The 12,015-nt window shown below is 42.7% G+C and overlaps 1 protein-coding gene across 2 annotated transcripts in view; it reads left to right on the top strand.

Annotated features, from left to right (window-relative positions):
* Positions 1-12,015, top strand: part of slc4a4a (solute carrier family 4 member 4a) — a gene marked incomplete at its 3' end in the record, with an annotated part of 72,677 nt that overhangs the window by 10,382 nt on the left and 50,280 nt on the right. The gene's annotated exons all lie outside the window — the stretch shown is intronic.

Genomic DNA, 12,015 nt, shown 5'->3' with positions numbered 1-12,015 from the left:
AAGTGAAATGGGAAGTGATGAAACAAATAGACGAGCATACAAAATTGGAACGGGAGCACAATGATCTTTTTGGGGATTCTCTCTCCTGAATGGGTGAAATTTGTAATGAACCTGAAATGTATTTTCTGTTTACTAAAGAGCTGGAGAGATAGGGAGACAGACCCCTGTTACTTAATGAACATTCTATAGCAATGATTACTATCGCAATATAGAACTTTAACCTTTTACCACTAAACCTTTTGTTTTAACCAAAGATATATCACCTAATGAACCCGTATGGACATTTGTATACTCTCACTCTGAGTTACAAATGTATAAACGAACTCAAAGGGTTTCACTGTGCACGTGTGTGCGAGCGTGTGCCTTTGTGCTAGCCTGTGGGTTCCGCGTGTGTGGCGGAACCCACAGGCATGTTTGTACCCACATGCGAGCGTGCATGCACTACATATACTGTTAGTTGGCTGCTCTTGCGTCATTGTTTTGGGTCGTTCACAACAAACTGCTGAGAGAGTTCAAAGAGTGTAAGAACGAGAGCCTCTCATCATAGTTATAAATGCATAAATTAACATGAAAAAATATATATAAAACATTATCCTTTGTCTGGGTTCGGACTGACATATCATGTCCCAAACTGTGTGGCGTGGGAAGTGGAATGACAGTGTAATCCAACTGTTATTATTACTTCTTTAAACTGCCACAACGGCAGCTATAATAGCACTGCGACCTGTGTTCTGGTTCTACTTAACACCACGTCTCTCCAAGACAGACTTCACTAAAACAATAATTACACGACAGTTTTAAAGTTGTTCTCACCAGCAACAACACTGCTTACACGCACGCACGCACACACACACACACACACACACACACACACACACACACACACACACACACACACACACACACACACACACACACACACACACACACACACACACACACACACACACACACACACATGCACGCGTGCTTGCGGACATACGGCCAGCAAGTGACAGCCTCAGCATGGGGCAAGCATTCGTCTATGATTTAGTTCAGATTGACTGATATGCCATTTGCCCAGCGGAAATTTCAGGAATAAATTGAGGTTGAGGAGTGTGTGCGTGTGTGTATGTGTGTATGTGTGTGTGTGTGTGTGTGTGTGTGTGTGTGTGTGTGTGTGTGTGTGTGTGTGTGTGTGTGTGTGTGTGTGTGTGTGTGTGTGTGTTAGGGCCGGGGTGCAACAGTAAAAAAAAAAAAAAAAGGCAAAAACAGTCAAAAATAGTGAAAATAGTTGAACTACAATCTTACAATGGGTCGTGCCATGACACGTTGTGATCTTGTAGATATGCTATTTTCACAATTTGTTTCTTTGCCACCTTCGTACGGCAAAGTATAAGATAATGCCTAATTGATTATCAGATTATTCAAGTTATTTATAGATTAATAGCAAAGTAAATAATCAATAGTTGCTGTGTGTGTGTGTGTGTGTGTGTGTGTGCGCGCGTGTGTGTGTGCGTGTGCGTGTGTGTGTGCGTGTGTGTGTGTGTGTGTGTGTGTGTATGTGTGTGTGTGTGTGTGTGCGTGCGTGCGTCCGTGCGTGTGTGTGTTGGTGTGTGTGCAAGCCCCTGCAGTCATGTAGGTCCTGTTGGTGGTAGGGGGTTGGGGGAGGGGCATGCCCAGTGATCCTGTGAGTCTCCTGGATAATGCGTTGCCCTTGGATCAGGCAATAGACTATAAGTCAAGGGAAGGGCATGAAGAAGTGGGTCGAACGCTGCGCAGTGAATTGCTGGTTGTAAACTCTGAGAGCGTATAAACGTAAACCAAGTGGACGCGTAAGGAGGTCCATTTGGAACCCCCTCAAGAAACCCTGAGTGTTCCTGGACCCCACTTTGAGAACCAGAGTCACAGAGAATGTAATCTCTCAGGAACAGACTCTCTGATGCTAGCATCAAATGAAAACAACAAAACAGAGAGGGCATTCCCTTTTATTTGACGATGGTTAGCCAGATTGCAGAGAATTTGACTGCGTATAGTACAGTATGTACTGTGGTAGTTGGGTCTTCACTTCATATTGTTGAAGTCCACTAGTGGATTTGTGGGTTTTTGCAAAGTACATTTTTCACCCAGCCAGGGCAGGGTGTACCATGTTGTGCATGCATGAGCAGGTGGGTAAAATAAGGGAGTGAAGGGTTGAATGAGTGTTTTGGTTTCACTTGATCCCATAATGTTTGCTGTTAATGATTATAACTCGACACTAAAGATAAAGCATGGGCTTTGCAAATTAGTTTTAGTTTTAATTATTTATGATGCTTAATTCAATACAATTACACATGCTCAACTCCCAAATGGTTGGGAGAAAATAATGCACCACTTGGATCCTGGCATCCCTACTCAGTGCATGTAATAATATGCAAACATTCAGCAAAAATAAGCAAAGATCTAGCTGGAAAAAGCCGATTTACCTGAATGTTGCATTGTGAGCCGCATTGAGTTGCGTTGCTGCTGTTTTCGGTGAAGAGTTTTGATTTGGTGCAGAGGGAAAACAGGGGTCCCCTGGGGGATCCCTGTCAACAATGTGTACAGGGTTTAACTGGTAGTAAAGTTGGTGTAGTCCGGTTGAGTTATAATAGACACCGTACACATCAGGGTTTGATGACAGTATTTCTCCATTCATGGAAAACAGTGCATCTGTTGGCACCAGGAGTTTTATTTACTGTCCACACTGAGACGCCGCAGTCCATAGGGGTCACGTAGTGTAAATGCTGTTGATGTTATGTAAAAGATTGTCATGGAAAACTGATGGCGTTAAGGGAGTGCTCAGGAAACAGGAAAACATGCACTGTACACTGGGCATGACAGTAAAAACCCCTACTGTATATAATTCATTGAAAAATAGTTGCCAAGTGGCTATATTTTCACCAAGTGTTCGCCTATTATGACATGCCCAGAATAGGGATGCTAGGTTACATGTAGCCTCGCGTAGCCAGGCTTACTCATCTGTGAAGAGTAAAACCTGGTTACGACCATAGGCTGAAACGGCATATAGAACGGCGCTACTTCCGCCGGGAGAATTTCACCGGGTGTTATTGTTTTTCAGTGTGGTGTATTCCCCGCTGGCGAAAAAAACTGTTCTACTTCTCCCGACCCTTTGGTTGCGCTAGTAATAAACAATATCCAAACAAAAACATGGATTCTGACAGTTACTGTACACCTATTTAGAGTGAGTTAAGAGTTACAAAATCAATTTATTTTGTTTCGCTGGCGGATGTAAACAGACCTGCACTGCGTGGGGGACTGCCCCATAGGTCGAACTCCCGTTGGGTCGAACAGCGTCGGCAGGTTAGATAATCACGGCGACCGTCGGCAGGTTAGATAATCACCCACGTCACGGTTACTGAGGTTAGGTTTAGGGTTAGGGTTAGAGTTAGGCATAGTTTTACTGAGGTTAGGATTAGGGTTTGGGTTAGAGTAAAGGGTGTTCGACCTAATGACATGTTACCACTGCGTGACGTAACTTCCCTTAACCGCAGCACTTCCGCCACTTCAGTAATGCCGTTTACATCGCCTATTGTGGCCAGGGTGGGTTACATGTGGATGAACACAAATACCTGTTCGTTTGCATTTGATTGTATTATGTGGGACAGGATTCCTTTAGTGATGCTCTGATCATGTCATCATTTAGTGTAACCTGCTGGATTGGAAACCAAACATCTGTCACTCACCAATGGGGAAACCCCCCTTGGCCAAGGGAGATATTAGGCTTTAGGCTGAATATTAGGGATTCAAGCAGGGCCGAGCCCCCAATATGACCTCCCGGATTCGAGCGCCGGTCTCTTGCACTGGAAACCAATCATCAGGGACAGATTAGGCTTCTGGGAATCAGGCAGGGCTATTCTGTTACATAATAACGTCACTGACTGTCACTTAGGGCTGTCACAATTATTACATAATCGTCTAATCGTGATTATTTGACATTATCGCAATTATTTTGTCATAATCGTCATAATCGTGAATGTTGAAAAATGTCAGAAATAGTGGAAATAGCAGATCTACAAGCTCACAACGCGTCGCATCGCGACGCGTTGTGAGCTTGTAGATCGGCTATTTCCACTATCAATGTTATTTTTTAAGTAGTAAGTTGTCAAATATGTCAGTAATTTCTTTTTTATATTTTATATTTTTATATTTAGGTTATGTGTCATATCTACCATGTACAACTTCAAAGCCTAAAAGCCAAACAGAAATGTAATTATCAACGACAAAAACACAATTAAATCGTTAATCGCCAATTATTTGAGTGACAATTAATCGTCATGTAAAATGTCATATCGTGACAGCCCTACTGTCACTGACTGTAATAACATCACTGTTTCTTTACAGCAACCTTGTATGTACAAAACTGTTACTTTTCAGGAAATGAAAGAAATGTGTGTTCTGATGGAAACCAGTGTTCCTATGGATCCAATGTAGTTGTTATTTTGTCACAAGCGAATACAGCATCCAGATCTACACTTTCTAGAAGCTCATAACGCATTTCGAGCTTGTAGATCGCCTATTTACGAGACTTTTGCATGGCATTCTTCTACGACAAGGTAGAGCAATCATTTACATACAAAAAACAAACAAACACACACATTTTTAAATTATATAATTTATTATATATTGTCGGCAGAGCAAACCCCTCGTCCTTTTTCTTATTTTTCTTGCACAGAATAGCAATGACATCAACAACTTTAAAAAAGCTCCATAAAAATCAAACTATAAAGGTTTAGGTTTAACTCCAGCGGAGGCAACCAGCCCCCTGTGAACAGGCCAGAGGCGAGCCAGAGGTCTGTCTGAGAGCAGCTGCAGTGTGAGGAGCCTGGCACGCAAGCATGTCGTTGTTGTCGAGTGGAAACCTTGTATGTCCAAAACATGTATTTTATCATTTTAAAAAACGATTTAAACTAGTGAAAATAGACAATCTACAAGCACACAACGCCTCGCACCGCGAAAGCGGGTGCTAGGCGTTGTGTGCTTGTAGATCCTCTATTTTCACTTGTTTTGTTACGACAGCATTGTTTGATGAAGCAGGGCTTTTACTCAACGAAAAAACATGCACATTTGAAACTTGGAGATACAAGGTTTCTGCCCGCACAGTGACGATGTACTGTACCTTCTTTCTGTGGTTCTCCTTCCTCCTTGTCCCTCTCTCTCTCTCTCTCTCTCTCTCTCTCTGTCTGAGAAATGTGCATGGCCCCAGGGGACGGTCTTGTCTGCTGTCTGGCCTAAAAAAAAAGAAAATCCTCTTGTTTGGTCAGATGGACACAGCAGGGACTGCATGTCCTAACCCAGTCTTTCTCAAACACTTTCACGTCAAGCAACCCCAAATTGTATGTGACCGTGGCGTGGACGCCCCCACCACCCCCACCTGAAAAGATGGTGTTCCAGTGTCTTACAGAACAGAAGATGTGTGTTTGCTTGCATATCGCCTATTTTTGCATAGCCTAAGTATAAAATAGGGTTAAAGTGGGTAAACTGATTGTGATGCTCTATATATTGACTCATTTTGCTGGTGACCCCCTGGAACCCCCTTCGGTGGACCCCACTTTTAGAACCAGTGTCCCAACCTCCTAGCCAAGCAGTAATCGACTCCTGCTCATTTTGATATACAGTAGGCCTATATATTTTTTCTTTTACCCCCCCCCCCCTCCTTTTTTTAAAATTCTTGGCAGATTCAAAGTAGATTATGAATATTACTTTGATATGATAGCTATTCTTATTACAGCTGGGGTTGAGTTCACAAAGCCCCGGGGGGTGTAGGAAATCTTCTGAAATGGCAAGTGTGCCAGTCCGTTTTATACGGTATACAGTACATCAGATGCTTTCAGCTCCAGACCAAAAGATGCATTTGGTGCCTCCCCACTCAGTACCAAAACGTATCACATCATTACATGATACATTTTCCTCCCTGACATGGTAGCTTAGAGATTTTACGTCTGCTAACGCAGTGCTACAAATAAATTAGGATATCTTCGCTGTTGGGCAGAAACCTCGTATCTCCAAAGTTTCAAAATAGTTTGTTCTTTCTCAAATTAAAGCCCTGCTTCATCACACAAGAGTGCTACACAAGAGTAGTGAAAATAGCAGATCCTCATGCGCACAACGCCTCGTGGTGCGAGGCGTTGTGCGCTTGTAGATAGGCGTTGTGCGCTTGTAGATCGGCTATTTTCACCAGTGAGTCAATCAAGAAAGGCTTTAGGTATAAGAGACGCTGAACTTATGTGCATTTGACATTAGATGAAACTATACTCTTACATGATTTCAGGGCTTTACATTTTTTTAATATGTTTGTTATTTCCCTGTGGACATTGGCAGGAAATGAAACCCTGATAAACTGAGCTATGGGATGTTTTAATATCAATCTCACTCTGGGGTATTGCGACTTCATTACAAATGTCAACATAGGATCTAAATGTGTACACACAGCCCATCTTTTGAATATTCATATTCAAAATATTCATTAATTCTCTTGGCTGGTGGGGATCTTTTATCCCTGCTGGTGTTCAGACTGAATTAAATACTTCCATTTCCTTTTGGGAAATGTAGACTTAAAGGAGTAGTTCACCCCCAAAATGACTTGTTTTTCTATTGATTACTCAATGGAGACTTGGAGAAAAGTCATTTTGAGGGTGAACTACTCCTTTAATGTAGAATTTATTAAAACATATGACCCTGGCATCCCTATTTTGGTCAAACTTTCAAAACATTTCTAAAGTTAAAAAAAATGATCCACAACTTTCCAACATCCCATCGTGCATTGTGCAGAAGGTGTGGGGCAGTTTCCGGCGTCGCAGCCGAGAGTGATCTACAAGCTCACAACGGTTGCATCTGCGACGCGACGTGAGCTTGTATGTCTGCTGTTCTCCGGAAGTGTCCCACAAATAATTCTACAGTAAATTATCAGGCGTTTTCAGCACCACAGACCGATTCCCCCTGATACTTGCCAGCCCTCCTCCCAGCTGTCCCCATCACCTTCGAGTGCAATCTGTATTTTGCATGTATCCATCCAGCATGTATTTTTATCTCTGAAAAAAAACAGAAGTCACTAGAGAATTAGTTATGCATGCAGATGTTATTTTAAAATACACTTATTACGAATGTGTTTGCACGAATCACTTACAGCAGCTCAGTCGTTCCCTACTCATCACCCACAATGAAAACCTTCACGCTGCTGGTTTTCTTTCCCCTAGAGAAGGCTGTTTAGAGTTGGCCATGAGGCAGATACTGTAGATGCCAACCCTGACCTTTGTTGATGGTGATTGAGAAAACATGACAGAATGTTCTGTTACCGTCTAGGTCAGGGGTCTTCAACGTTTTCAGGCCGGGGACCCCCAAACTGATGGGGAGATGGAGCAGGGACCCCCTACCACCTCGTAGGGTGGGGGGGTCGGGGCTACGACATATTTTTTATTTTAAACATGTACAAGTTACAGCTAGCAGGGTGGGCCGTACCACTACCATTTCTAAACATACTACTTATTAACTGAGAACCAATGTCAATAATATCAACAATCTGTCAATTGCATAGTAATCATGTATTCAAGCTATTCAAAATGGATAGAATCATGATTTATTTTTTAACATAAATGTGAAAAATGAAAAAAAAAAAAAACATTTTTTGAAATCTTTTTTTTTTTTTTTTTTTTTAGCAATAATTTCGCGGACCCCCTGCAGTACCTCCGCGGACCCCCTGGGGGTCACGGACCCCCTGTTGAACACCCCTGGTCTAGGTATAAAGGTCCCAAACTGGCAGCACAGTGCCGGTGATGTGCTGAGCTGTTTTAAGCACCCGCTGTAGAGCCTTGGCTTGCAGTTGTGAGTACAGCATCTTACATACTAAGCAGTTAGCCATTGTCTCTTCTCTTTCTTTCTTTCTTTCTTCTTCTTCTTCTTTTTTACAAATCGAACTCCTGCCTGTAACCATCAGTCTCCTGTCTAGACTTGGACATAGGGGGCTGCTGTCTGAGAAATGATGGCTCTGCTACAGCCATTGGGCCGTCAGCCGTTGAAGTAATGCTTCCTTTGAAGGCACTGAAAGATGCTCCAGTCCTTGCATCCCTGTTGCACTGCATTCGTCCGAAGTAACACACTTGTTTTGCCACCATCCAGTACTGGATAGCTGTCATGAGGTTCATCCACTTGTTACAATTAACCATGCAACCCTATAGAACCCCAGGGGTCTCTATACTATATATAACATACATAATATTAAATAACATCAACAACATCAGAACCTGCTATACCAGTGTCAGGTCAGTCAGTGGATTGGTTTGTACAGGTGGGCTATATTTTCGTTGTGAACATGTGGCAGGTCAGCAAATATGACACAAATGCACCCATGCTCCCTGTGGAGCAGGTAAGATAAGCACAACGCTGATGGCAGCGTAATGTAGCTCTTGTAGGGATCTCTAATGTTGGGCTGCTCATAGTGGATTAGAAGGTCAGTCCTGACAGATAGTCAGAACAACAACAATACCCAGTTGGGACATGAGGAAAAACACAAACATGTCATGAAGCGCTGAAGCGGTGGCTACTGCTAATGTCGAGTGACATTTGCATGGAGGATTCTGCTGCTATTAACCACTTGAGCCACCCCGTTTTTTTTAAATGCTTGAACTTTTTATTTATTTATTATTTAAATAAATGTAATGACATGCCCAAAATAGGGACACCAGGTGTTTAAAGTGATTATTGCATACAAACACCTGGCCTGGTGTGACCACTACATATTTTGAGATGGGGGTCCGTGGCCAAATACATATGATTTTGGGGGTCCTTCACATGAAAAAGTTTGAGCACCGGCGCTGACATAAGGTTTTTCAAAAAGTCCTTGTACCCAGGGCCCAGAATGTGGTACGACACCCCTGAACACGGCATGGCCCTCTCTCCTCTCAGGTGCTACGCTGGCTGTGGTATTCTCACTTGGACGCAGTTCGCGGCTCCTGGAAGGCTTGCCCCTATCAGCTATCTTAACAAAACTCCAGAGCTACACATTGTCCTGGCATAAATACTGTGCTCTCAGTGAGTCCTCCTCAGGGGGTCACTCTGCATTCAACCCTAAGCTCTGCTCCCTCCCCACGGCACTGTGCACTGGCTGCCCTGCATACTGAATGTCATGAAAAACATTGACTAGTGTCTGTTGTGTGTTCCTCCCATTGCGCTGAATTAGACGGTGTAGAGTTGCGCTGTCACCGTGTGTACAGTGGTGAACAATAAATCCTGCAATTAGATGCCACGAAGCTTCTTCTTCTTCTTTCTTCTTCTTTTTTCTTCTTTACTTTTTCTTTGTTTCAGTGCAGTTATTTAACAACAACAAAAAAATGGTCGGAGGAGACGGAAGGTATTTTGTGTAGGATGCATGTCAAGAGTGGGACTAAACAGGCCTTTAGTGGCAGCCACACTAAGCTTTCTGCCGGGCAGCGGGCATTCTTGCTTCGTCCCCCTATCCCATGAGCCTCCGCTGCTTGGACAAAGTCCCCTTTGTGCGCCCATGGCTCTTGGCTAGAGCTCACAGAGCTTTGAAATTGCATTTGAACGACGGGATTTTCATTTCCATCCCTCCTTCTCGTGCCTGCTCACCCCCTCTTTGCTTTCACTGTGTGCTCCCGTAGTCCGGGCCCTGACTCCACCCCCCCAGTACCCCCCCTCCCCTTAGCAACAGTTCCACTGAATCGACTCCACCACTTGATACCACCTTGGTCTTTGGATAGATGGCACAGGGATACTGTAGCACTCTCTTTAGTCCCAAGGACAGGCAGTTTACAACTGCTATTTTTTATTTATTTCTAAAAAAAAAAAAAAAAAAACTTTTCCATTCTCAAAATTCAGAATAACCCGTAGTTGGGTTTTATTTTGTTATCGATGACATTTGGGTCACGACGGATGCCTGATATGTCAAGAGTTCACACACATTGTTCCCACATTATGTCCAGAGGCAGTTTAACCACTTAAACTCTGATTGACCCCTTCCTTTTTTGCCTATAGCAGCAAAATAGCAGATCTAAAAGGGCGTGAGCATGTAGATCTGTTATTTCCCCCCGATGTTCGCTTGTTACGCCATGCCCCAGAATAAGGATGCTATAGGGTTCATGCAGTTAATGAATAACTGTAATCAGTCAACTGTAATAACAGAATGACCAAAACTCTAACCTCTGCCACGCCCCCGGCTCAGCCACTCCTGTGACAGTGAATGGGAGACTGACTGTGGTCACCTTTACTGTAGTGTACTTGATGTGTTTCTGACTGTACTTTTGCATTCAAATGAGCTTTGCCACGTTTTCTGCCAAAATGTCAGCTTTTTTGTCTGACTCTGCCTTGGCCCTGGCACTTCTCTAGTATACACAGTGTTCACTTTGCTCTGCTTTTCATATCCCTCCCCCTCAGGTCATGTATTTTTTATGGCTGATGTTTGGGGATGTTTTTCTCCTGCTTCCGATCCAAGTAGTTTTTCTGAATTTCTTAACTTCATGCTTGCATAAGTATTAGTATTAGTTTTATAATATCACAAATGAACAATAAATCAAACATATAAATTATTAATCCCTAGCATCCCTCGCTATTTCTCTTTATTTCAAAAATAGTGAAAATAGCAGATCTACAAGCTCACAATGCTGCATCACAATACGATGCATTGTGAGCCCTTTCCGAAAATGTTTGCTGTTTTTGCTATTGTTGTACAATCAAGAAGGCTATATTGGGCTTAAAAGGTTTTAGAAAATGTACCTCCCTATGGTGTGTTTTTTTTTAACCCTGGTTACCTAACATTTGACTACTCTGGCCTTTAAACGTTTGTATGTTGGCAGTTACAGTATTTAGTCAGACATTTCTTTGCAAAGATTTTCAATTCATCCCTCCGAAAATCCATCCTATTTACTCTACAAGCTCACAATGCGTCGACTTTTCAAAAAGAAAACATTCGCCCATAATGACATGCCCAAAATAGGGACGCCAGGTTGAAAGTGTTTAAGCTTCTTTAACTGTTTACTTCACTGTTTACAGTACTTACTTATAAAGCACTCTGGATAGGAGAGTCAGCTAAATCTGTGACATGTACATGCACTGTATATGCGAATTATTGTGCTCCGGGCATTATTTAACACAAAGTGCTTGCAGCTTAGTTACAGCTTGCGGTCATTGCAGTGTCCAAGCAGTTAATTTGTCGTGCACCCAGCAATCTCACAGCTACTCATCCAGCTTGCACCTGCAGTGTTAAGCCCTTACCTCATTCACTATGTGCTGACTGACTGAGTGAATGGCTAAACATGGCAGTTAATTTGGTGTTACAGGGCAATAATTATGCTAGGTAGCTAAAGACAAGTTTACTTAGTGATCTAAATGGCTCCTCTGAATTCAACAATGTCAGGCACTGTAGATATAGCACTTGTGTGTTGTGTGCCAAAGGACGTGCGTGCAGCAGATTTTTCTAACATCAGATTCATTGTGACACATGTGCATGTGCGAGCACACACACACACGCACGCGCACACGCACGCACACGCGCGCACGCACACTCACACACACAGACACACATCAAAGCTGTGACAAATATTATTAATATATAGTATTTAAAAAAGTAACACTAGTTTTACACGTTTTATACATAACCAGATGGCTGGAGTTTGACAAAACAATTCACCAGACAATTGTAAGAAATATCACTTACAATAGTGTTGCCTAGTGTTTTGTGATTGACAATCTAAGTTACACTTTGGTGTGGTGAACTACATTATGTGACACTAAGGGTATATTTACAACTAACTTTATACAAGTGCAGTCACTAGAATATAAACCAGATAGTCTGGTTAACCACATGAACACTAGTGCCCCTATTGTGGACATGTCATAATAGGTGAACATTCAGCGACAATCGCCAGACAAATTTACATTGTGACCTGAAGATTGACTATTGTCGGCAAAGAGATTGTAGAGGTATAGTAGGAGGGGACCAAGTAGCGACCCCTGAGGAACTCCGGTCATCAAAGTATACGTACA

The sequence above is a fragment of the Nannobrachium achirus genome, assembly GCF_963921795.1.
Source record: "Nannobrachium achirus genome assembly, chromosome: 12".
Lineage (NCBI taxonomy): Eukaryota > Metazoa > Chordata > Actinopteri > Myctophiformes > Myctophidae > Nannobrachium > Nannobrachium achirus.
Note: the sequence above shows the minus strand (reverse complement) of the source record. Positions and strands in the feature narration are given on the sequence as shown.